The following is a 25,042-nucleotide window of genomic DNA, read 5'->3' as shown; positions in this document are numbered from 1 at the left end:
TTGAACCGCTGTGGCCCCCCCAACGTGTCTGTGGAATCTGAGATAAAATTAGCTTCCTACAAGACCTAACAAACACTTCAAAATGTCCACAACTCTGCTAACATACAAGTACTGAAGATATTCAAAATGCTTAAGAACTAGAAAATCTTTGCTTTGATTGTTAATGTGCCACCACAAAGCCGTTTGTAGCCAAGATCTTTTAAATTGTTGTTTTTTATTTTTTTTCTCTGGCAACTTTTACTGGAAAGTTTTATCATGCAGTGTCCATGACAACAAGTCTGACAGGGCTATTCACAGTCTGTGTGGCCTCAGTATCAGTAACTGTGAAGCAACCACTATATCTTAACAACAAATCTAAGAAGTGTTGTATATCCCTGATTATTTTGATTGAAATCACATACTTCACTCACATCTGGACCGTGTGACTACCCTGCTTCATATGGTGTTTAAAAGATAGAACTTTAAATCAAAGGCATCTAATTTTGTTTAATCATGCGTTAAAAATGTCAATGTTAATGACTTTTATCATTGCGTAAACAAGATTGCTATTACTTCTATTAAATTGACATTTAACTGGGAAGTAAATTGCACAAATAAACAATTCTACTTACTCACTTAAATTCTGTAATGTACAGTTATCATTACAACACCGAGTCACAGGTTGTTATTTCAAAATATTGTCTCAATCTACTATTTTCAGCAATCTCTGCCATGATTGACATTATTACTTCTAGAACTACAATATTGACAGTGAGCAAATACTTTGTATTCTGTAACTACACCAGGTTGTAATAAAACAATCAGATTCGTAATATTATAAGCATTCTGTAGAACAGTACACAGCTTTACTTCAAAACTTGATCAATCATATTTTTCTTCCCTTGACAAAGGAACAGCAAGTTACTTCAACATACTACTGCAAAAATCATTAAATGGCAAAAATTAAATGTAAAAGCTGTGTTAACTATGTGAACAATCTCATGCACAAGAACATAATTCAAAAATAGAGAATGGAAGTGAAAATATGTAAAAGTGATCTACCATAGATTACTGACAAAATACATAAATATATAAGCAAAATGTGCTGTTTCTTTTTTGATGTTACAGCATATAAGTCAATGGTCAAGCGTTTGAAAATTTATATAATATAGTATAGGCCCCAGAAGCAAAAATTGAAAATATCAACAGGAAGATTAACAGAAATAAAGAATAAGGCTCAAATTGCCTCAGTTGCAATGATTTTGGATTAAATGGGAACATGTTCAATTTAAACATTTTATTTATCCTTGGGATGATGGTGCTGCTGACAAGGCCAAACTGTTGCCCATCCCTAATTGCCTTTACATTGAGTGACTTGTTGGGCTATTTAGGAAGAGAGTTAACAGTCAAATGTATTGCTGCTGTGTGACTGGAGTCATTATGTTGGCTGGACCAGGTCAGGATAATGGGTTTCCTTCGCTTAAAGACTTTAATAAATTAGATAAGTTTTAAAACAATCAATGATTATTTTATTTTTGTCTCATGAAACAATGAACTATGGATGCTGGATACCTGAAACAAACAAAATAGAAACTGCTGGAGAAACTTAACAGGTATGGCAGCATATGTGGAGAGAAAACAGTTAATGTTTTGCTTGCATTGACCTTTCTTCAAATAGTTTCATGTTCACCATTACTTGAGCTTTAAATTCCAGATTTTATTAAGCAATTGAATTTTAATTCCACCAACTGCTATGGCTAGATTTGAACCCCATGACCCTAAAACATTAAAGCAACTAGGGACATGATCACACAGCATTGCCCTTTGTGAAGGTCACTGCTTGTCACTGGTCACTCGGGTGTTTCCTTTCTTCCTGGTGGTGGAAATTGAATAAAGATTCATACACCTTGTGTCTCACACCTGCACACACAACATGGGTGCTGGGGAAAAATTAAGCACTACCGCAGTTAGGCGGCAGTGTGGGGTTGACAAAAAAAAGGAACAATAAAAAAAATGCTGGTCCAGCAAGCAATGACCATATCCCAGCAGTTAAAAATCACAACACCAGGTTATAGTTCAACAGGTTTGTTTGGAAGCACTAGCTCTCAGAGTGCTGCTCCTTCATCAGGTGATTGAGTCACCTGATGAAGGAACTGTGCTCCAAATGCCAATGCTTCCAAATAAACCTGTTGGACTAAAACCTGGTGTTGTGATTTTTAACTCCTGGGATATAGTAATTGCTTGATGGACCAGCATTTTTTTTAAATTGTTCCTTTTTTTGTCAACCCCACCCTACTGCCTAACTGCAGTAGTGCTTAATTTTTCCCCAGCACCCATGTTGTGTGTGCAGGTGTGAGACACAAGGTGTATGAATCTTTATTCAATTTCCACCATGGAGGGGGGAAGAGAGACCCAAGTGGCCAGTAACAGGCAGTGACCTTCACAAAGGGCAATGCTGTGTGATCATGGACCAGCATTTATTGCCTGTCCCTAGTTGCTTTAATACTTTAGGGTCATGGGGTTCAAATCTAGCCATAGCAGTTGGTGGAATTAAAATTCAATTGCTTAATAAAATCTGGAATTAAAAGCTCAATGACTAAAATCTGGTGTTGTGTGATTTTTAATTCCTGAAGAAGGGCTTATGCCCGAAATGTCGAATCTCCTGCTCCTTGGATGCTGCCTGACCTGCTGCGCTTTTCCAGCAACACATTTTCAGCTCAGTTGTGTGATTTTTAACTTTGTACACCCCAGTCCAACACCAGCGTCTCCAAATCATATCCCATGGGTGAATTAACAAAAAGGTTAGCCTGGGTTTCTAGATTACTAGCTCAATGACACTATGGCTACATCAGCATTTGACTGTCTGCTGGAAACTAGTTTTCTTTTAGTCCTTCCATGGAATCAGTGCTATATTACCTGGAAATGGCTGCAGTGGTCAGTATCCATGGTGCTCAGAGAATAACTGATTTCTTGCAGTCTGCCAGGGTAAGTGCCATTGTCTATGCAATATTTCATGTGCCTGTGAGTGTGTTAATGTTGTAAGCCATTGCCACTGCATGGGTATACAGGTCGTTCTGCTGTAACACACATTTTGTCAAAGCAAAATGGCTGTCACCCAATTGAAGAATTTAGACGGTTATTTGCAGAATGCGAACTTTCCTTACCTGTATTGGCTAAAATGTGATTCTGGCTATTTTAGATTAAATATAATGGCTATTGCATCATTTTCTTATAATGCGAGAAAGGAACTATCATTCAAAGGACTGGTTGCCAGGCATCTCCATATCATGCCTACCATACAATTACTCTCTGTCATTATATCTACCCATGTTTTGCTATTTGCATCCTCCTCTCTAGGAGAGGCAATGGCCTAGCCATATTATCACTGGACTGTTAATCTAAAGACCCAAGTATTGTTCTGAGGGCCCAGATTCTAATCTCCCACGTGACTGATGGTGGAATTTGAATTCAATATTTAAACAATCTGGAATTAAGATCATGATCTTGGAACTGTTGTTGACAGTCAGAAAACCTATCTGGTTCACTAATTCCATTTGGGGAAAGAAACTATTATCCATACCTGATCTGGCCAACATGTGACACCAGATGCACAGCAATTTGTTTGACTATTAACTGCCCTCTGGACAATAATAAATACTGGCCTAGCCAGCAACACGCACATCCCTCCATGAATCATTTAGAAAAAAACCCGATACTGCCTTTTTCCCATCTGCCAGTTATCACATCCAAGACAGAAAAAGAGCTACAACACTCAGCAACTCAAACTACTAGCTCAATGATCTGAGAACCAGGACGTCACATAATTTCTCATCAAAGGCTTGCATAGCACAAGAACAGACTACAAGAACTGGCTTCAGGATGAGCACCTCACATGAATATCAAATGCACCCTTTTTATAAAATTTTAATGATTTCTATTGTCACCAGCTCTTTTACTTCAAACAGTCATCTTTTATTCAAAACTCTGGTATAACCTCCCCATACAAGATTCTTTTTCTAAGTGTCACTTAGGGGTAACCATAGCCCTGGGGATTCACATTGCAATATATTTCTATCAATGCAAGAAAAATACTCATGCATTCATGCGAATACCTCTGCATTCTTCTTCTCTTCTGCTGAAGAAGAATGTATAGAACCAATGTGAACAGGCAGAGAGGTGATGTGGTATGCTTGAAATCTGGATGCTCACAGCTTTTGAGGAACAGGAGAGTGAGAGGAGCGTGCATGCACAGAAGGAACATTTGGATTTCTGCAGCCTCTCTTAAGAATTCCCTCAGGCAATCGCTCCAAGCTACACATTGAACACTAAACATCGAATTAAACTTCAGTTAAGGGTGATGCCTTGTGAAAATAACAAATCTCTTTGTGCCTCTCTGAAGTCTCTGGATCCCAGTCCCAAATCAGGATCAAATGAGGAAGACCCCTAGCCCCAGGCCCATCTTGACCAGCACCTAATTGCACATCTTTGAGGAGAAACAGCTGGGAACTTTAAAGGAAGCGCGTGCAAGGCCTTCTTCCCCACCTCCACTGGTGGAAAAACATTCACCTCAGTGAGTAATGTATGTGGGGTAGGCTTGGGGTCACATTCTGGTGAGTGCAGCATTGGCACAGGACCATAGCAGAGGCAACGGTTATAGTCTCTGACATTCAAGATGGCTGGAGAACAGGTCCCTCTAGAGTTCAGCACAGATATTGAATGTTTGGACTCAGCCATTAATGAGTTAACAGTGATGAATAAGTGAACATACATTTAAGACAGAAATGAGAATTAGTTTCTCACGAAAGTTCCTGAGTCTTTGAAACTCTTCCTCAAAAAGTAATGGAAGCAGAGTTCTTAAATATTTCTAAAGTAGAGATGTATACATTCTTGACAAGCAAGGGGATGAAAAATTACTGGTCGAAACGTGATCAAAGCTTTCAGCCATGGTGGTGCACATGAACTGAATGGATTCCACAATTCTCTGCCCATGAACCTGCCCTGTCTCAAACAAAGTATAGAAACAACATCAACTTCAGTGACTCCTAAAGCCCTGAATGTGTCCAACCAAAGAGGGCTGGAGAGAGAAGGACCATCCTGCAATGGGAAATTGTCAAAAGCTGCCTCTACCAGCTCCTGTGGCACTAGTGCTATGCTGCTCACTATTTGTCACTTGGTCAACTCATGTGTGACAATTTATTGAGATGACTGTATCTGTGCTGGTGGACAGCGTGCTTGTAAGGAATGACTATGCTCCTTTTGAACTTTGCTGCTGTTCTTGTCCCAGTGACATTGAGGATCTAGGTCTCCTTAGCTCAGTGTCTGCATTTGTCAGAGACTCAAGATAGGATCATGAGAAGTAATTATGGACAAGATGACTTATGCAGTGCTAAAGCTTTCGCTGCAACTCAGTGCTCACTGTACTGTCAAACACATGCCCCTTTCATGTTCAGGAGCAGCATGTGCCCGCAGGTCCCTCAGCTAAGTGTGTTTGTGGAAGATGGATCCCAGAGACCAATCCTAAGAGTTGGGCAGGTGGATGTGGTTGGGAGATGAGGCCTGACATGGCATCTAATGTTTGCAGACCACCTTCCTTCTACTGGCTGTGCCAGCTGCCTTCCTCTATGCCTGCTTGGTTTGTTTAGATAGCCTTATCCTACCATTCTCTGTTAAGAAAAGCACTCTCATATTTTTCGGAGGATCTTCAGGTCCACAATAGCAAAGCAAGGGGCTACCCTACCCCAGGTTTCAGGCCTCTTGCTCCTCTGAGATATTCTTAAAATACAATCTGCTCTGCTCTTTCAATTTGAAGTTGTAGTAATATAACCACATGTGCAGTAATGGCTGCCCTGGCCTTTTTAAAACAGACCCACATTGGAATAGTCCATGCTCACTTGACTGCTCATAGGTTAGTGACCCATCTACATGTTAACTAAGGTCGTGTCTCCTTGAAACTCCAGGTCAATGGCCATCTTGGAATAGGTCTGGAACAGTTCTGACTTTTGTTTCGCATCCTAGTATTGAGCATTCAGCCTGTTGTATTAACACATCTACTGTTAAAATCACTGAGGACATTCAATTGTATTATGTGGGAGTACTGGAAGATTTATTATTCATAGCTAAGAAGGAAATATTTGAAATGTTCATAACCTTGGCTAGCTCTCACATATTTCAAAGCAATCAGAAGTCTAGAGGAATTTGTCTGCCCATCTCCTAGCTAGAGAATAAATGCAGTGTGGGGGTGGATGAACAAATTGGTAAAGAAAACTATATAGAAAGGATGGAAGAAATAACCTGAACAACAGAAACCAAAAATTGATTGAACACAAAATGTTCACAGGAGCATTTTAAAATTATGAAGAATATTTTTGATGGAAACACAAGTTTTGGCACAGGGCACAGAACAAAATATTCATTTAACCATCTCATTCACAGTGCCCTTCAACCAGTTATATGCTTTAGTTCTTGAGTTCCATTTTACATCCACTGTTTGCAGTCATAATTTCAATCAAAAGAAATACACGGATTTATTGTTCTGGCCCTGAAAGAGTTAAATCACGCTGGCTTATCTCTTAAATGGATTAGACATTTTTAAATGACATTTCATAGAACCAGTTTCTTCAATCCACTGAGGAAGTTGCTCTGTGATTGCTATGCCAGAAAGATATTCAGCCTACGTTGGGCTTGTGAGCAGCCTGTTAGAAATGCTCTATAATTTTGATATTCAATTCACCTATTCCACATATTTAAAATAATTGCAGGTGCTTTTTGCATTAAAAATATATGTTGAATACTGCAGCTTCCCAATTATTCTCTTAGGCAATCATAACCAAGAAAAGCCGACAGTAATCATCATTTCTACAATATAATGTCAAAGAACTCTACTCCAATTTATAAAATAACATATTTCTTAATAACATGCAATCTACAGAGTATTAAAGTGAGATTCCTTCTGAAGATGCTAAAAATATACAAAAATTAAACAGAGCATAATTCTACCCCTTGTAAAATTCAGTGGGGGACACTGAATTAAGGTTGATATTTTCTAGATTCAAAAGCAAATAAATATTTAGAGTAATGCCCCCTCACCCACTCATAAATAAATTATTGATTTTGTGCTTGTTTTGCTTTATCCTGAATCTGAGGCAAATTGAAATTGATGTGGTAGATGAAGTACCTTTCCTTAGGGAGCAGTTATCAATAGCATATTGAATAACGAAGTTACATAAGCTGTGCCAGTCCACCGCAACCTGCTGTTGTATGCACAAGAATTTGAAAGACCATTTTTGTTGCGGCAAAGATTGTTTTTTTAATCATTCATGGGATATGGCTTCACTGGCTGGGCCAGCATTTATTGTCCATCTGTAATTGTCCTTGTGAAGGCAGTGTTGAGCTCCTTTTGAACCAGCGTAGCTACATGGCAGGATTTTGACCCACCAATACTAAAGGAACAACACTGAGGATTCTGATGAAGTATACTCTTATAGAAATTTGCATAGGCCTTATGAGGAAACACGATATATACTTTGCAAATCCATTGAGAACTTTTAAATAAATCCTCAAGGCAAAACCTACTAATCAGAGCAGTTAGGGTCAGAAAAGTAAGTTTTAAAAAATGTTTCTTGATTTCTGTGAGATCAGAGCAGAAGGTCCTTGAATTTCCCACATCTAGGGCTATAACCCATTGGTTATCTCTTGCTGCAGAGTTTTACAGCAGATCAGCCACTTCCAACTGGCATTTCAGAATGGGTATGGTGTGTTAGTGAAGAAAGCCATGGTCTCAAATGGCTGCTCAGGTTGCTGTGTTCCCTCCTGCATGTTAAAATCAAGCCCAATGAGTTAATTGGTAAAAATAACATGCTGATGACAAGGGAAAGATGATTTTCTGGTAAATGGCATGCCTTTACAATGCCGCAGTTTGAATAATGATAATCTACAAAGTACCTTTTTCATTTTCTATCTCAAAATGATAGAATTTTTAAATTGGCCTCATCAAATTTAACCCTTAAATCTTACATAATAATTCATTTAAAATATCTTCATGCAAAATATCTTTAACAATCAAACATTTTTTTCAGCTGGTACAAAGCCAGGAGTCTGACCACAAGGGGCCACTCTTTACTTATTTTTGTTTATTGTATGTCCTTTAGCAGTTCTGCTTTGTGCCTCCAGAGAATGATTTCAATCTTGTTGTACTTACTCCTCATTTGAGCATATTACATTGATGGATATACTAACTGCCAGTGCCCTGAAGGAGAACACATGCCCTCATTAGCTCTAGTGGGTTTCATAAATCATTAACAATTGAACAAGGTGTAGCCAATTTACAAAATACTAAATGACTTAGATGTGTCATCCAAAATTAAGTAAACAGATTTTTTTTGCAAGAATACTTTTTTCAACACAGTTAATCTAAGGTACACACTTTTGCTCTTATGACAAGACTAGTTGAAATAAATTTGTAGTCTGGAGTGAAATGCCAGAGTTCATGAATAGTTTTGCTTTGCTTTTAAGTAATGGTAAAAAAAAGCCTTGTTAAACCACAAAAAGCAGCTAATGTTGTTGACCTAACCACATTACAGTCTGAATGTACTGGAAGCCTCAAAAGCCACCAGGTACAAGATGGTAAAGGCAATATCTAAGGAATACCTATTGTAAAGATCACTTGCATTCTAAAATTGTTTTAGGATATTGTAATAAAAATGTTAAACAAAAGGAAGATTTTCTTTGAAACTTGTATGGTAGAAATAAAAGGGAAAAATTGTGACTTTCCAACTTAGGAGACTCTGGTGTAGGCCATGAACAATTGTAAAAGCCTTACATTATTTGTATCCCACTGTCATCCTGAAATGAGCAGACAATGACAATTGGTTGGCTTTGGGGAATTAAAATTGTATGAAATTAAAGACTATTCTCACAACAAATAGAAAGTGAGGACTGCAGATGCTGGAGATCAGAGTCGAGAGTGTGGTGCTAGAAAAGCACAGCAGATCAGGCAGCAGCCGAAACATCGATCCTCCTGCTCCAATCTTGCAACAAGATAAATTGAGAGGATGAGGGGTAAGGGGTATATTGGAGTCTTTTTAGGGAGGGGAGGTAAAAGGAAACCTAGAGTGGAATATTCCCAGCTCCTGAACAATATGAACATTGGCAAAAAAGCTAGGAGAATCATACGGGAGCTCCTCATTGTCAATAGTTAAGGTCCTATTTTCAAACCAAGTGTTGAACAGTGACACAGGATTCTCATGAATGAGCAGCAAGAGGGCTGTCTGCATACGATCATCATTAAGGTGTCATCTCACCTCACCGATATGGAGGTTCCCATTCTTCCATCTACCAGATAGAAACAAGATTCTAACAATTCCTGAAAGGTTTAAAGTCAAAGCAGTAATGTGGTGACTCTAGCTTGCTCCTCTAGCTATCAGAGTATGATCCATGGCAAAAGTTGTCTGACAGGACTTTCAGGTCCCGATTGTCCAAGTGGGATGCCAATTACTACCTGTTTGATATGTCTAGGGCAAATAAAACAAACTGTGTAGGATAGCTTCTGATATACCATTGCTTAACCAGGTGTATGGTTGGGGTTTAAAGACAGCACTGGCAGCAAGAATCCCAAGAAGCGTCAGCTGTGGCCAATACTTCTACCAGCAGCAAGTGAGAGAATGCGACAAACTATAGGGATATGGTGCATATGTAACAAGGTGAGTTTGGGCAGACAGCACAAGAAAAATCACTAAGGCTCACCATCAGAAACCCTCCATCAAACACTATTGATTTCTGATAAGATTCAGCACCTACAGTTTTCTTGTGAAGCACAGTAAAGTGGCATACCTTTGCGGAAGGGTCAACAGACCCAAAACAATAACTGATTTCTCTTCACAGATGTTACCAGACCTGCTGATCTTTTCCAGCAACTTCTGTTTTTGTTTGTGATAAGGAGCTGACATGCTGTTTTTGGCATCTCCAAGGTTATATACTTAACATAGAGGCTCCCCTTCCCCACCTGGTTATACAGAGGCCAGTAAAATACCACAAGAATCTAATGAACATCACACTGCCTAAATTAGCTCATGTTAATGAGGCTGATGGGGATGGTAACTCAGGTAGTTAGATGACTAGTTTCTGGATCGGCTGAACACCAACATTGCAAGCTCAATCCCCATTCAAGCTGAGACAAGCATGATGCCTGCCACCTTAGCTTATCTGTAATGAGAAAATCATAGCACTTAGTCACATTTCAGCAAATAATTGTCAAGGATCTGCCTTCAGGTAGAGAACACAAGAAACATATTGAGACTGTTGCTAGAATTAGTCAGGTAATTTGTTTGCCTAAAATGAAGCATTTAGTTTTGATGTTGATTTAGATGCTGGGCAAGATTAATGAGGAAAGGGCAACTAAGTCATTTTATGACTATTTCAATTGTGTGCCTATTCTTACTGGACAGAGCATGTTAAAATTAGACCTCTGAGAATATATATAAAAGAATTTCCTTTCAAATTACAATAAGTAAGCACCCACTTCTTTGTTATTACCTCAAATCAGAGAAGTTTTTGATATTGTATTACAGTTAACCAAGGTTTTAAATATCCATTTGCTTTGAAACTATTACTGAAGTGTTTTTACATATTGAATGAATGAAACTTCTCCATTATTTACTTCCCATCAACCTGTTGTAACTGTTTAACAAAATAATACACCATTGAACTCAAGTGTTAATGTGCCCTCAAAATAAAAAAAAACTTAAAATTCAATTCATGCTGACACTGGATAAAATACTGATAAATTAAAAACTATAAACGAACATTGGAATATAAAATGTTAATAACCTCTTTAAATGATAAGACATGAACCTGCTAATTGGAGCTGCAGCCTTTAACTTACTGACAGGCCCACTTTTTTCCCACCTTTAACCAGTAATATTTATTTTTCAGACACAGATTGAGGTTTCCTGTCCTTTTCTGAAGCTGAAACCATACCCTAAACAATAGCTCCATCAGCACTGGCAATCACTAGTAAATACTCAGGTACCATTCTTCTTCATGGACAAGCTAGGCAATGAGGCAAGCTCTTCAACCATGAGGGCTTTTGAACCTGAACTTATTCATCCCAGACATCTATAAACATGTTTTTTTGAGCCAGATAAATCAGAAAGTGATCAGAAGTGGAAAATTTGATTATTTTTTCTCCCCTTCTCCTATTCTTAAGAAAACCTGGGATGAGGATAGCACCACTGTTCATTCTGTATGAAAATTCAGATAATTTTGCATTGTGAATTAAACCTGAGAGCCGGCCAATTTACTTGGCATTGCAGACAACACCAGCACATCCCTGACTGCCTTTCGACAGATTAGTTTTCTAGGCTGTTAAGAGACAACCACAAAGCTCTGAGTCTGGAGTCACATGTAGGACAGACCAGATATGAATGGCTGACTTCCTTACCTTTTGGGCATTAGTAACCTGGATTTTTACCAAAATTGATGATAGTTTCATGGTCACCATCATGGGGAGTAGTTTTATATTTCAGACTTACTGATTGAATTTTAATATCCTTAAATTAGTTTGAATTTCTAGATTATTGATGGTAATATCACTGGACCATCTCCCCTGAAATAACTACGTGTCTCTTCTGGGGAAATGCTTTTATTATTACTAGGATGTGCCTCCAGGATGATACAACAACTAATTTGATGGGGTCACTCTGAACACTGAGTCTTGATTAACAATGTTTAATTAATTTAAAATGAAGTCAGTGGATACAATGTGTTGAGAAATTTCAAATCTTCATTGTGTGATCCAGTTAACTGGCTGCAGTGACTGCTTGTGAGAATCTGACGACTTCGTGAAACGAGGAAAAAGCAACAATGGAGTTCCAAAAAAGAAAGCAAATCTTTTGCTTCAGTGGTCTGAGTCTTGTTATGAGTTTTTAAATCTGACACCGCCATCAGCAGCAGTCAGATGTAATTTAGGCACTGATATATCCTGCTATCACACCCCCCTTTTATCCCACCCATAAATATCAAATTGGATTTTTTTTTGTGGAAATGTCAGCTGTAAGTTTTATGTTACTAGTGATTTTTGAGATGATTTGTAGCTCAGGTTGATAATAAGTATGTAAGTTAGCTCACTGAGCTTGAAGGTTTGTTTTCAGACATTTCGTCACCATACCAGGTAACAGCATCAGTGAGAGTCTCTGGTGAAGTGCTGGTGGTAAGCGCGCCTCTCTTTATAGGTCTTGGTTTCTTAAGGTGGGTGATGTCATTTTCGGTTCCTTTTTTTTCTTTAAAGGGAAGGTTCATGGTAGCCCACAAACATACCAACACATTTGAACAGTGAGTAGTGAACCTAAAGGATCCATTAGATACTACCAGCAAAACTAATGTCATTTACAAGATACCATGCAATAACTGTAAAAAACACTACATTGGGCAAACTAGCAGGAAACTTGCCACCAGGATACATGAACACTAACTAGCCACAAAAAGAAATGACCCACTAACACTAGGTTATACACAGAAAAAGAAGGACACCACTTTGACTGGGACAACACAGACATCCTAGGACAGGAGAAAGAAAGTCAAGCACGAGAATTCTTAGAGGCATGGCATTCTAACCAGAACTCCATCAATAAACACTTCAATTTAGATCCTAGCTACCTTCCCATGAAAAGAAAAATAAAGAACCGGAAATGACATCACCCACCTTTAGAGACCAAGACCTATAAATAGAGAAGTGGGACATACCAGCAGCACTTCACTGGAGACTCTCACTGATGATGTTACCTAGTATAGTGACAAAACATCTGAAAACAAATCTTCCAGCTCAGCAAGCTAACTTACATACGTTGTATTTTACTGATTGTCACACTTAGCACTAACTTGGACCCAAGCCATTGCAGATCAGTGCATAGGTGGTACTCTCAAAGTTCTGCTGACCAGAAAATTGGCAACTAATAGGAAACTTTGGTTCTTGTTAATTATCTATAAGCATTGATTTTTATGTATAGCTTCATTGTTCTGATTTGACTGATCCAGGCAAAACAAGATAGGAAATGCCATAGAAATCTTGCAGAATAGTAATTTTGCTAATAGCTTCTTACCTGGGCCACATGGACATCAGCTGATCTGAAAGTACTGGATCAATAAAGACAAGCTAGACCTCATCATTGAGGTGAGAAAGATATTAATGTCAATTCTTTCAGGTCTCATGCTCTTCTGTAATTATAAAGGTCACAGCAGCATGGACAGATTTGTGCTTCTAATTCATTTGAAATGCCTCTGGGTCTTGGAATTGAAATTAACCTTATCCAGGTCATGTTGCTCATCTCAGGTGACTGCCAGTTATTACAGAAAAGCAAATCTTTGAAGCTAGGTAGTCACAGCAGCTCATCAGATCAAAGAGCAATTTGATCAAAAAGTGGCCTAGAAATTAGACTTTGTTGCACCTGATATAGGTGTAGAACTAGTGCAACATAGGTCAATTCTGGAGATAATATCCCATAACCAAAATCAATTGGCCTGAAACTGGATTGAGCCATTGTTCAGATCCTTGCTGTACATCTAAATGAAATACCTTAGATACGTTATGTTATATTCAACTTTGAGGTGCAGAGTAGGAGTGGGGCCTGTTCTGTTCTGCAGCTTCTGGTAGTTTCTGTAGTTGGCATTGAAATTGTTAATTATCTGAAGTATCCTGAGAACAGGAATGATCTTATTTTCCTGTGCTCTCACCTGTTTATGCTCCGTGCATGGCACTGACTGTCCACTAAACCTCTTCTAATGAGAAGATATTAAAATTACTGAATCCGTTCCCCCTAACATTATGGATCTTAAGATCTGGAACTATCCTAGTGGTTCTTCTGGATTTTCCAAGGTTTCAATAAGTTTTATAGATAATGTTGAATAAATTGATAAACTGCAAAAGACAATGTTCATCCAGTCTGTTCAACAACATTACAACTGAAGGATCTCATACCTGGAACTATTCTCATAAAATTCTTCCACACTCTCTCCAATGCATTCACATCCTTCCTATATTATAGTGCCCAGAACTGTACTCAATAGCCCAGCAAGATCTAACCAGTGCCTTAAGTTAATCATAACCTCCCTGTTCTTGTGCTTCTATGAAGCTAGAATACTGTAACTTTAATAACAGCTTTCTCTACCTGTCCTGCCACTTTTACTGTCATATGTACACACACCCAGGTCCTTCGACTCTTGAGTACCCTCAGAATAGTACCTTTTAATTTATACTGTCTATATTTTTTGTACTAAAGTGTATGACTTCACACTTCTCTACATTGAAATTAACCCATAACCTATTTGCCTTCTCCACCAACAGCTCTACACTGTTCATGTTATACATTACAGTTCTCTCAAGTTTTGGGTTGTTTGCAAACTTCAAAATTGTCATTAGCAGATATCATGAAAAGCAAGGGTCCCAATATTAACCCTTTGGGAGCTCCACTACAAACTTTCTTCCTCCTGAAAAATACTAATTATTCATTATTCTCTGTTTCCTAACTTTCAGTCAATCTTATATTCATGTTGCTATTGTCTTTTTTATTCCAGAACCTATAACTATCCTCACAAATCAGTGAAAGACTCTCGTTGGTTTGCCTAAAACTTGCAGATCTACCAGTGCAAACATTGTTCTCAACTGAGTGTTTCAGATTGGCACATTTCAAGGTTAGGATGACATGCTGTTGGACAACCCAAATATTAGGCCAATAGCTGCAAATGCGGAATCGGAAGAGGTGACCATCTAAGGCCTTTCAGTAATAATGCACTGAGGGCTTAGAAATTGGTATAACCTCAGTCTATCGGTTTAACATGTAATACATATTGTAAATATTAATTATAATTGCAAATGTAGTGAGTAATATACAGTATTGTAAGAAACTGATTTGGCTTGAATCATATATAATGTCATCTTTACACAGTTATATGAAGCACTTGTAAACATTTCATGAAATTTGTTTTGGGAAAAGAAAATTTACCATACAAGACAAAGTTTCAAAGCAAGACCTGTGAACAAGAAATCTCCTCACATGTAACTTATAGAGCATATATGCATATCACCACATTCCTACCTAATTAAAATGAACTGTCCATATATAGATGACTTAATTTGGTTAACATTTATACTTTTGTAATGTTAAAAGCCCATGCTCAGTTAGTTTCTTGTGATAGCTACATGTCTTTAAATTAACCTAAGGATCTTCTCTGAAACTATTGCCACTATCATGAGAGGAACTCTCCAAAGTATCCCATGACAGATGATCAAGATCTTGGACAACTCCAATACGGAAGGCCACTAATTGACTTGGCTACATATTTCTCCCATGTTCAGAGACACCATGCACCCTCATACTGTACAACTGGTGTGGTTGCTGGAGGCTGCAGACCTGGAGTCCCACTGATTTACATGCAAAGCTTTCTGCTCTTTGCTGCCTCCGTACACCTGATCCTTTGTGCAGTCTCCATATTGACGTCAAAATTACAGATAGTTCCTTGATAAGTTGGCAACAAGCTAGTTAACAAGACGAATACGTCAATTATTTGACGCAGGTCGGTTGTCATATCTTGTCTGACACCAAGCCTGAGCAGAATTGGTAATGGTGAGAACAGTGGCATCAAACTGGCACACAATGAATGGGATTTGAATTTTTGCACCTACCCCACCTCCAGTTGGGCTGACTTTGAGTTCACAATGTATACTGACACTTCTGTCTGGTAATCAAGAAATGCTAGACTCTTAACGGTATCAGACATTAACAGAGGCTCATCTACCACTCAGGTGGACATGAAAGATATGATAGCATTATCTTGAAAAATAGGTGGGATGCTCTCCCTGTTCCTTAGGCCAACATTCATCTTCAATCAAATCAACCTGATCAAGTGCTGTTTGTGGGAGCTTGCTGTGTGCAAATCAGCTGATGCATTTCCTACATTACAAAGACAACACTTCATAAGTACTGGTACTTAATTGTCTTTAGCGACTTGGGACATCCTTACTTTGCAAAAGCATATTATAAATCCAAGTCTTTTGTTTTCCAATCTAAGCTTCTCTCTACTGGAAATATACTTAGACTAAAACAGCATAACATTTTCATTTTATCTTAGAAGATGTTAATGCAGAGCTCTTGGTAAATACAGATTTAAAAAGATGGGTAGAAATGAAAGGCATGAATCTGTAATAATGAAGAATGACAAGAGAAATGCACAATTTTTGGTTCATTTTATTGCACTTTGCTTTTGAGTAATTAATAGCTATCTCAGATGGCTTTGTTTTTGTTTACCAATGTAATGCTTCATTGAGCATCCTTGTTTAACAGAGTGGAAATACAGTCCCTGAATTATTTGATCAATGCAGATTCAAATATAGTTAGCCAGAGGCAGGTGAACTTGAGAAATTGCATGCAGGTGTACAGTAACAATCACAAGTGCAGATTGATGTTTGGTGCAAACAAGTTGTGGTTAGCAGCCTGCGTGACTGAAGTAAGAGAACTGACTTCATTGACTGCTTTGTGCATGGAAATTCTTTTGTTGTTTGCTTTCTTTTACTGTTTTCAAAGACCATAATCCTCCACTAGTACAAGCGGAAATACTGATCATTTAAAACCAAAAATTTAACAAACCTTCAACTTTGTAAATCCACGTACATATGAAAGGGAAAGGTTTGTGGTGTTAGAATTTTCATTTGGATTTCACATTGAGTATCTAAGGACACAAAACTTCAAAGACCTATGAACCTGTGCCCTTAAGGAACTGTAAATATTGACTCATAAAATTTTGAATGCTTTCATCAGTGTTTTCAAAATGAATTCTGTTAAGGGTGCTGACAAAATTAGTAACATTTGTTCCGTGTTCATGAACAGCATTCTTATTATGTCAATTGCTTTTCCAATATGATACTTCAACATAAAGGTAAATGTTTTTGGTTTCAGTATTATTTCTACTTTTTCTTCAACCCAGCATTGTACAGATAAGTAGAGGTATTTAGAAACTTCTCTTTACTATTATGCAAAATGTAAATAAATGAAGTCAGAGTATAAAGGTTTAGGGCCAATACATGTCATACATTGCTCAGTTTTGAGGTAAATATTAAAAGCATTTACTTTTCATTAATGTTCACAATTTCTGGTATTCATTTTCCTTATTCAGAGCTATTTCATAGATAATGTTATAGAAAGGATCAAAAAGGAGATCAGAAGTATTTTCATGGAACACTCCTTTCATTGTTGTAAACTCACTAAACAACAACAACCAATTTGATAGTCCTTTTAATGTAATACGATGTCTCAGGCTGCTTTGTAAATGCACAATTAGTCAAAGATGTTGACAGAAAGTCAAAGCAGAGTTAAGTCAAGAGGTCAAAGGGATATGTTTTATGGAGTATGTTAAAAGCAGAATTGAGTGGGATAGTTACTTAGAGACATACTCGAGAATTGGGCCTAGATATTTGAAAAACCATTTCTGTCGATGACACAATAAATAAAGTCAGGGAATTTGGAATTGGAAGAATACAGAATTTTTGGAGAATTCCACAGAGATTGCAAGAAAATAGAGAAAGAAAATGGCATGGAAGAATTTAAATGTTAAGATGAAAATTTTAAAATTGTTGTTTTAGGGATTAAGTTGGTATAGACATCAGACTATGTTACTTTGTGGTCCCAGCTGGGCTGCTTCAAAGACCAAAATGATTATCCTCGAGGATACAGGCTGGATGGTAGGTGGGCTGGAAAAATGTCAGGGAGCCATGTTGAGATGGCTCCCCAACACAATTATGCCACCAGGAAACATTTCCAGCAGCTAAAATGGCAAAAGTTCAGCTGGCTGCTGCCTTGAGGTAGATAATCAATTTAAATTAATTATCGATCCAATTAAGGGCCAGCTTTCTAGTCCATTGGCATTTTACTGGCAGTAAAGCAACTGCGGAGGCCATCTGTTGCATCGAGATGGATTCCCAATGGTTCCTCAATGGGGGAAGCTTCACATACCCAAAAAGGAGCCTATGACCAGGAAAGGCTGAGAGCCATCTCCAGTGAGCCATCCAAGTTTTTAAACTCAGCTACCTTCTTGTGGGCAGCTCCTTGTTGACGCAATCTCATACTTTTTAATTTTCCTCAGCAGTGCTGACCATCCCTCAGAGACACAGCAGGAGTTTTCTAATTGGACTACCTGTGTCAACAGTCTCTCACCATCCTTACTTGCACTGCAGGCTCAGTAGTAGCCAATGAAAAATCCATGATCAGACATTTGCTGGTGCTTTCCAGGTGCTTGTTGGAATTAACACCCTTTCAAGAAAATTCCACCCATTGGCTGCAAAAAGGTAAATTGGGTAAGTAACCAATGACCATTAGTCACAGTTGAGCCCCAATGTCTGCCCCCTGAGTTGAATAGCCTGCAAACACACTCATTAAATTCAATTAAAAATAATGGGCCACAGGGATTAAATAATGAAAGATAAAACTTAGTTTGTGACAAAGCACAATATAGCATGTAATTAAACAAAAAATGCCTAATTGCACACCTGTGTGTAAATCCACATAGGACTTTAAGACTGGTCGTGATAAGAATCACTTGTTAAAATACACAAGTGAGAACCTAAGTATTATTAAATATTGAATTCCTGATTTTCTGTCCCTATTCATTGGGTTGTTAAATGATTCAAGATGGATTTTTACTTGAGGAGTTTGTCACTTGTCTCATTTGCCTTAATAAAAACCTGATCCAGTCAGTCATCTGTTTTCAAAGGAGTAGCCAGATGGCATGATCTTTTTACAACATATTAGTCAAATCATCCACTGAGGATCTGTCATCTTGAGCTGTGTGAGGTGCTGAAATAGACTTGGTGTTATAGATGCCGAACAAGACTACTTCAAACTCAAAACCCCTCCTCAGATTACCACTCTAGATGCAGGAAAATTGTTTATATATTTCTGCCTGCCAGTCTTGAGGCTAGAAACAGAATGACATGATAGTATTTCAGTTTAATTTAGTTGAATGTCATTTAAAACAATTAACTGAACAATTTTAAACTCTTTTCCTTTCATTCTCTACTCCCTAAGTAATCATAGACACCTCACTTGAGGGAAGTCTCAAAAATAGTGTGACAGCAAAGAAGAGTATAGAAGACACACATCAAAAGTAAATCACATCTTTTAATCCTCATATTGATTGTATCATATACTGTACTGCTCTCACTGCTGCACAATATCAGAGCAGGGGAGTGGGAAACTCAGAGAGCAACATGAGAGCAGAAGTTGAAGCCAGCCTGACTTAATGATAGTTTCTGCAGGATTCTAGTTGAAATTTGTATTTGTTCTGTGTTTCCTGTTCTTTTAAATTTTTTTTAAGCTGTGAAACAATGGAAGCTGGCTTATGTATAGATTTAGTTAAAAATCACACAACACCAGGTTATAGTCCAACAGGTTTATTTGGAAGCTCAAGCTTTGAGCACTGCTCCTTCATCAGGTAGTTGTGGAGCAGTTAATGAAGGAACACCACTCCAAAAGCCAATGCTTCCAAATAAACCTGTTGGACTATAACCTGGTGTTGTGTGATTTTTAACTTTGTCCACCCCAGTCCAACACTTTACACTCCCCCTTAAGGTGTAAGTTTAATTTGTCACATTTCTTCCATTTTCATCAAGAAGCTCAGATTCCTTTTTCATGCCAAACACTTGTTTTCCCCTCAACACCTCTTAACACCCTTTAAAGTACAGTCCAATTCTTGAATTCTATCAGTTCTACCAAATTCCTGGACAGATATAGGAAGTAGCTTTATTATCTGATAACCAGGCCTCTGTTCTCCATCTCCAGCCTTGATCTCTGTTGCAGCCCTTTTTGTCTTTCTCTATTTTAATTAATGCTGTTATAGTTAATGCTCCTGTGAACTTTCTTCTTTTCACCCCTCACACACTTTATTCTCTCCTGTCATATAACTCTATGATTCCATATGTTAACTCAAACATTTTAGAGCCATGTAACTGCTATATCATTGGATCTAAAAGATATAAAATCATTCACTCTTTTAAACCTTCAATAGTCTACAAAATTTAAAAACAGAACTCCCTATTTTCTCACTGTGAAATTTTGCAATGCCTTCCACTAGTTACCCTAATTTTCTGATTTTTACAAAAAAAGTTCTTAACAAATATTCTGAATTTATCGTGTACATCAGAAACTGCAAAACTCAAAATAGTATTGCTATTTCTTTTATCAAAGCTAGTAAAATTGCTTTTTCAGTCAAGACATTGAAAAGGTTTCAGTTCCATCTGAACACATTGAAATTCTGTTGTGGTTCAACACAATAATAATGCTCTGGAATATGAAAAATACAGGATACACAAAGATGAGAAACATTGTTTAATATCAATGGAAATGTTATGATATTGGTTTGTGAAGTTTGTTTTATCCTTTATAATCCAATCTTGCAGTTTCTGATGTTTTATTTTTAACTAAGCTGTTCAACAAAGTTATTTAAATGCTGTTTTGAAAATCCTTTGAAACTCAGTAAACTTGTATGTTATGATTTGAAAACAAAAGTTCATATTTATTAAGGAAAGGAATATAAATATGTTATTTTTAACCTTGTAATAAAAATGTGGCGCATTCTCATAGGGTCATTTTCTGTTCCTTGAGCTCTTGTTTATGTAAAACATTAGTTTTTAGAGGACGCTTCCATTAGTCCTTCTTGGTTTAGTTCATGATTTTCTCAATTTTAAAGTATTCCTATCACCTGGATCAACTATATTATCCTCAATGACTGTAATTCCTCTATTTTAAGAGCACAGATTATAATCATTTTCAGTAGCTAGTATATACTTAGGTGCTGCACTGGTCCTAATGCTATCCATTAGAGAGGTTAATCTGTCTTCATCATCACATTTTCAGCAATGCTTGAATTAACATTTTAATTTTCTGCACATTTGTGACCTGAACTACCACTTCATTAGTCATAGGCTGTACTGACTCCATCTTGTTGATAACCTGACTAAATTAACCTTTATTAAGCCAGTATGTGTGTGTACATGAGAACTGAAGAAACACATCTTGTCTTCTGGGCTGTTTATTCTGATAAATAGTGGAAAACACTAAATTTTACTGATGATGTTAGAGCTCTCTTATGTCAGTGTTTAGAAGCAGCCAAGCTGCCAACTCATTAGATGGACATGAATTCTGCTGGGATGACATCTGTGGAAAAGAAATTCAAAGCATCAATATTACATTTTTAAAACACCTGTTTTAGATGTAGCCTGAGGTTAAACCTTTTCTAAGTCCACTGAACAACAAAAAAATTGGAGACAATCCCAAGGATCCCTGCAGCTGGGCGTGTGCAGAAGCCAGAGTCAAAAGATTCCAAGCTGTGGAGGGTCAGGTACATAGAGATTACCGTCCATTCTCAAACAAAATCAGTTAGTAAACTCCAATGAGCTGCAATGGGATAATGGAGTTTCAAGAATCAAGGTATTTATTATACAGGAGCAAATGTGATTCTTGCTGCTCAAGCAATTCAATCAAATGAAAATATAAAGCTTAATGTACTCCAGTGTATTATCAATTACTGGTTGTCAGCACCTTGCAGTTTTTAGGAACAATTGAGACTAATATTTTGAGCATTATTTTTGGGGAAGACTGAACTTACCAATGTCATCAAGTTCCTGATGGTGCATTGATTTACAGAGAATCACAAGTCCGTTTATATTAGGAAAGCAGTAATTGCCTTGCGTTTATTTGAACTTGCACTTTTTAAACTGGTAGAATGTAATTGATAAACGTCTTCAAACTATCTTAGCTGAAAATATTTTTCTAATACCTCAACTAACAATATAGTCTTGGAAAAAATTCAAAAAATTGCCTTGTACCATTTCTGATCCTAGTAAGACCCTTTCAATTCATCAGCAGACAGAAGGTGAGGCTATCATGAATGGAGCCTGCTGCATTAGTCAATGCCTTAAGAGGCTGCATATAGAATTGTAACCAACTCTTTGTAACCCAGTAAACTTTGAGTATTCTTTTCATCGTCTCAAGCCCTGATGCAGTATAATTGCTGGAATGTTTGTATCCTATTATTCACAGTTTCTGGATGGCAAATGTCACAGAAGAGAAACATTTGAACTGAATCAGAATTTTAGTAGATATTCTAAACTAAATTATGAAAAGTTGTACTGAAAATAATTCTTGGCTGATTAAAGTATTGTGGAATCCTTGGTATTCAAATGGTTAATTCTTTCAGATACACACTATCATTCAAAGACAAAGACATTGTATGGAATATAATGCTTCATGTTGGAATAAAACAGCATCCAAGCCAGTCCAAATCAGAAACAAAAACAGAAATTACTGGAAAATCTCAACAGGTCTGGCAGCATCTGAGGAGAGAAATCAGAGTTAACATTTCAGGTCCAGTGAACCTTCTTCAGAACTGATGATATGAAAAAGTTAGATCGGGATGGGGGAGGGGGTAAGGAGTAAACAACAGACGGAGATAGAACCCAAAGAGAAAGAAGAACAGTTGGACAGGCAACAGTCAGCGAGGAGAATGAATAGATGGTAAGAGGGACAAACAGCCCAATCAGCCTAGTCTTCCTGCCAATAAATTACTCCCAATGTTCCAAAGATAAAACCCAAAAACAAGACATTTGTCTGGCAATTATGAAAGAGAATGTGCAGGATGAGTCAGAGAAATTGACTACAAAATTGGGCAAATATATACTGTAACAATAGGTATCCTGGAAATAGAAAAAATATCCTTTGGGTCAGTTTTCTTAGTAAACTGTTGTGCACTTCTAAAGTTCATGATGAGTCTTTGGACTTAAAATGATAACTTTGTTTTTCTCACCACAGATTCTGCCAGACCTGTTGAATTTCTTTTAACATTTTCTGTCTTTATTACTGCTCACTTCAGTGAGCTTCCACCCACTTATTTTCTGTGCCTGTATTGCCAGATTATTTCCTAATGTTAGGCTAATTCTAGTATTTGCACAGGGATTCAAGCAGTGTTCCCATTGGTATTATATATCAACCCTCTAGGAGATGAGTGTCATTCTTACAACAGGTCTTCAACTCCTACCACTTTGTAACATAGTCTGTAGCCTCCAGGACAGTAGATAAGGATATAAGATGTACAGTCCATAGAACTGAAGCATTGGCTTGGTTGCCCTGAAATGGATACAAGAATTTTTAGAGCATTTAAAATTCGAATCCCTCCTGCCACACACTTTGGTAGCTATCAGAAAGAAATACCAAAAAGTATATGGAGTATAAAAATATTTTTGTATCACTTAAACTTCATTAGAATATGACTGTCCACATATAAGTTGAAAATGTGTTGCTGGTTAAAGCACAGCAGATTAGGCAGCATCCAAGGAATAGGAAATTCGATGTTTCGGGCATAAGCCCTTCATTGGCAACTGTATTGCTTTGGCTCACGTTACTCCTTGTAGGAAATCCTGAAACTGTTAGGTGTCGTGGACGAGATGACCAGCTATCCTGGATTGTTCTGAACCGTCCCATACTTGTGGTTCATGTCCCAAGTTGTATCCTGCCAAGGTAAATGCTTTTGTATAATTTTGGGCTTTGATGTTCATGCATGTGCGGAATGTCTCCCCATACGTACACTCTTCTGACCTGTTCTCTCTGGTAGATACTAAGGTGATTCTTAGTTTATGACCCAAGTGTTGGTCTCCCTGGGTATTGAGCCTAATATTCTACTTGCATCAGTTTCTTGTGACAAGAAGCCAACATAACTACAAAAATAGTTTGATCTCCTTTTAGCTGACCACTGAAAAACTAAGGCCCTCTACTAATTGGGAGGGGAATATGGGAGAGTTGGAAAAAACATGACAAGACTGCGGAAATCCTTGCCAGACTTAATAGCAGAGGCACATTGAACTAACTCACAAGAGATTCCTGCCTGACAGCAGATATGACTGTTAGCTAGCACATGCAAGTACCAATATGTAGCAGCATGCAGCAGCCAGGAATCTGGTGAGCTCTCATGACTATTGATAAATGGAAGACCTCAAAGCTAAGGTAAGGAGGGTGAAGACAGAGCATTATTTCATTCTTTTATGGGATGAGTCAACATTTGTCCATACTTAATTGCCGCTGAGAAGGGGGTGGTGAACTGCTGCAGTCCAGCTGGTGTGGGACACTCAAAATGTTGTTAGGAAGGAAGTTCTAGAGTATGACCCAGCAACAGTGAAGGAATTGTGATATAGTTCCAAGTCAGAATGGTGTTTGGCTTGAAAGGGGCTATTGAAAGTGATGCTCCCATATGTTGTTGCAGAAATAATTTTTCAGATGGGGATTGTCTGGGAGTTTAGAGCTGTGGTCTCATGGGATGAAGAAGTTGGGGTCACAATGATTAGTCAGATTCCTGTTACAATTATGAGGATGAATGGTGGTCTGACACAATAGAGATTCAAGGTTTCCTTGTAAGGCTAGAGCAGCATTCCAGCCTATCATGACCAACTAGTAACCTGAAAAATAAATGCAAAATGTACCTTCTGGACCTCTTCTAGCCTAATATCCAGCTCTTAGGTTGTACATCATTTCCTGTTAACATTATTGAACCCGATTTGCATCTTTATTCCTTCCTTCATGTGCTCTGCTCCCCCAAAAGGAGCAGGTTAATATGGGGACATGCTGGAAAGAAAGCAGGATCAGTGGGGCTCAGGGATTATTCATTTTATGTAACAATCCCAATCTTGCACAGATTAAATAACTGGCAAGAAGCAATTAAAGTTGGGAGTTGAGTTTGAATCAACTTGCCAAATTTGCATCCCAAAAACAATATTATTAACATATTCAGTATTAGTTTAATAGTAGGCCTATATGAATGAAGGTTATTTTAAGTCCTAATTAATTTTATTAGTAAATTAAAATTAGTTATTAGTGTGAATTATGTAGCTGGCTACAAATATTTTTTTAAGAATTTAAAGAAACACCTCAAAAATTATATACTATTGGAACATTTGTAAACCTTTATGCTTTGTTGGCATCCTTGTATTTATTTGCTACCTAGCCACCATTCTCTCCTTTACAGTGAGTCGATTGGA

The sequence above is a fragment of the Hemiscyllium ocellatum genome, chromosome 13 (assembly GCF_020745735.1).
Source record: "Hemiscyllium ocellatum isolate sHemOce1 chromosome 13, sHemOce1.pat.X.cur, whole genome shotgun sequence".
Taxonomy (NCBI): domain Eukaryota; kingdom Metazoa; phylum Chordata; class Chondrichthyes; order Orectolobiformes; family Hemiscylliidae; genus Hemiscyllium; species Hemiscyllium ocellatum.
This window is presented reverse-complemented; position numbering follows the sequence as displayed.